At 37.0% G+C, this 2943-nt stretch overlaps 1 non-coding gene across 1 annotated transcript; it reads left to right on the forward strand.

Moving 5' to 3' along the window:
* The first annotated feature begins 256 nt into the window (after nucleotides 1-256).
* On the forward strand, nucleotides 257-363 carry LOC144373996 (U6 spliceosomal RNA). Its single transcript, XR_013433527.1, has one exon. It is a non-coding gene; the product is annotated as a U6 spliceosomal RNA (small nuclear RNA).
* Nucleotides 364-2943: the final 2580 nt, after the last annotated feature.

Below are 2943 nucleotides of genomic sequence, written 5' to 3' on the forward strand. Positions count from 1 at the left end.
TACATTAAACGTAGGAGGCAATTGCACTCCTAGATATAAATGAGTCCATTTATAGTGGCATATATATGAAATAGTACTGTAGGAAAAATGAATCTATAGTTTAAAAAAAAAAGTTATCAGTGGTTGCCTGGAACAGGTGGTGAAGGAACTCACTGGGAAGGATCCCAAGGAAACCCCTTTTCTAGTGAAAAAACTGTTCTATATCTTGATTATGGTAGTTTTTACATGGGTATCTACATTTGTTAAAACTCAGAGTGTGCTTGCTTTGGCAGCACATATACTAAAATTGGAACAATACAGAAAAAATTAGCATGGTCCCTGAGCAAGGATGACACCCACATTTGTGAAGCATTCCATAGTTTTGTGGAACCAACCCTTCAACAGATGAATGGATAAAGAAACTGTGGTACATATATGAAATGGAATATTACTTATAGCCTTAAAAGAGAAAAAAATTACGGCATCTGCGGGTGAATGGGAATATCAGGTTAAGGGAAGTAAGCCAATCCCAAAAACCAAAAGCTGTATGTTCTCTCTGAAAGTGGATGCTGACCCATAATGGGGGTAAGGTGGGTGGTAAGAGGCATGGAAAGAATGGAGGAACTTTGACTGGGCAAAGGGGAGGTAGGACAGGTGACGGGGCATAGGGATAGGAAAGATGGTGGAATGAGATGAACCTTATTACCCGAGGTACATGTAGGAATACAAATGTGTTGTGTACAACTAGGAAAAGTTTTGTTCCATTTATATACAATGAATCGAAATGCATTCTGCTATCATGTATAACCAATTAGAACAAATTAAAAAAAAACTCACTGATATTAGCTATCAAGGAATTACTGTTAAGTTGGGTGATGGCCCGTGGGTTCATTATACTACTCTCTGTGCTTTTCTTTAAAGCTTTTCTAATTAAATTTATTTTTTAACTAGTACATAGAAACAAACATTATAATTATTGAAGTAGGTAACATGACATTTTGATGCATGATTACACTATGTAACGTTTAAATCAGTTAAATATATCTACCTCCTCAAACATCATTTCTCTATGGTAAAACTTTCACAACCTTTTCTTCTAGTATTCTAAAATGTACAGTATGTTATGGTTACCTATAGTCCCCTACTATTCTCTCTGCTCTTATTTGAAAGTTTCCATGATAAAAATACTAAAAATAATTTTTAAATTAAGATATAACTTCAAATATTTAAAGGATTTCTATGTAGAAAAGAATTCAGTTTTATAGAGGAAATCATGTGGAGGAAAATTTGGAGTCAATACAAGGATGAACTAGACAACAGAAGAACATATAGCCTTGTAAGAGAGTGACTCATGCTAGGAAATACTGGTGTACAGGCCTCATAACTACTCATCAGGGCCACAGTAAAGAAAATAACAGCAATGAGTGAGAAACTAGACTAACAGCCTTCCAAGGTTTCTTCTAACACTAAGATTCTACTAAGATTCCATTGATCAATGAACCTGATTGGTGCACATCTCCCAAACACATCAGAGCCTATTACTCTCCAGTCCTATCAGATATCATACTACTTGTTTAAGATTTTACATTGATTTGTTCATAATTTTTGCATATATTTGTTAAGTCCTTTTCTTAAGGCTTTCAAAAATCACAATCATGCCTTACACCTGTTAGACTCTTTTAGTCCTCACACAATGTCCTGTACATACTGGGCCATCAAAATGCCTTTTTGAAATCTCCTTTCAAATCAGTCTTTTAACATTGTGCCTCTTCTTTGCCACTCACGTCTATGTCTTACCTATCACCGTACAATCACTGACACACCTGCACCACATTCGTGTCCCCTGACCTAGACCTAGAGGAGGGCTCTGTGCATACCTAAAAATATGAATAAAGAAATCCTTTCCATATCGTGAGGCTGTTAACTTTCCAAGTGATGCTGATTCATTCTGATAATCAAATTATGACTGTGGAAGACTGCTTTAATCACTGGAAATATCATTATTCTAACTGCCTGGCTTGTACATACCCCTTACCCAGGTGGCTGCCACCATCATGAACAAACATGGAGCCAACTGAAAAATGATTTGTTTCTCCCCACCACATCTTTTCCACCCTGGTGGTCTTTCCTCCCCAGGTATTCATTGATTTATACCACCTTCTGACTGCCTACATGAGAATTAGGGGGTGCGTAGGGGTAAAACCCTTCAAAATGCCAGACACCTCACCAGACATTTTACCTTGTCAAATCATTTAATTCTTATGATTGGAGTAAGCATTATCTACATTTTTCAGATGAGGAAAACTTTTTTCAAAAGTTTACTTATTTGCCCAAACTTCTAAATGATAACCTTGGGATTTGAAACCACATCTACCTGGCTTCAAAATCTATACATTTTACAAGGAAAACAACAACATCATCTTTCTTACACAAGCCTTGAAATAACACAATCTACAGGAAACAACTTCAGTTGAGGAGGATTACTGTCACAAAGGCCCTAGGACCTCCAACCTCTAAAAGCTTTCTCATTCCTATAATTAAATTCTAAAAGTCCAATATCAACAAATACCAATGGGGGGGAGGTAAGTCCTAAAATGCTTAGATAAGCTTCTAGACAGATTAAATGTCTTGTTTGAATCATGATTTTCTTTAGAAAGATCAGCCTTAAGTGACTCTTTCTAAGAAACAGATCTAACCTAATTCCTTTTCATTCTTAAAACTTTCTAAGGATCCCCACTATTAATGGTCTAATGCTACTTTGGCTCATGACTTCAGTTAAGATTTGCTGGCCTCTCCAACAGGCCCATCCCCCTCCAACTTCACACTTTACAACACCAACTATTCACATTCTCCTGCCCTCCCCAAATATCCTTTCTTCATGTTTCCATTTCTCTGAACACATTTCTTCTGACTGCCAGCTTCCCCCACCACCCCAGCCTGTCTAATCAACAACAAACCACATGT

Source organism: Ictidomys tridecemlineatus, unplaced genomic scaffold, assembly GCF_052094955.1.
Source record: "Ictidomys tridecemlineatus isolate mIctTri1 unplaced genomic scaffold, mIctTri1.hap1 Scaffold_54, whole genome shotgun sequence".
NCBI lineage: Eukaryota > Metazoa > Chordata > Mammalia > Rodentia > Sciuridae > Ictidomys > Ictidomys tridecemlineatus.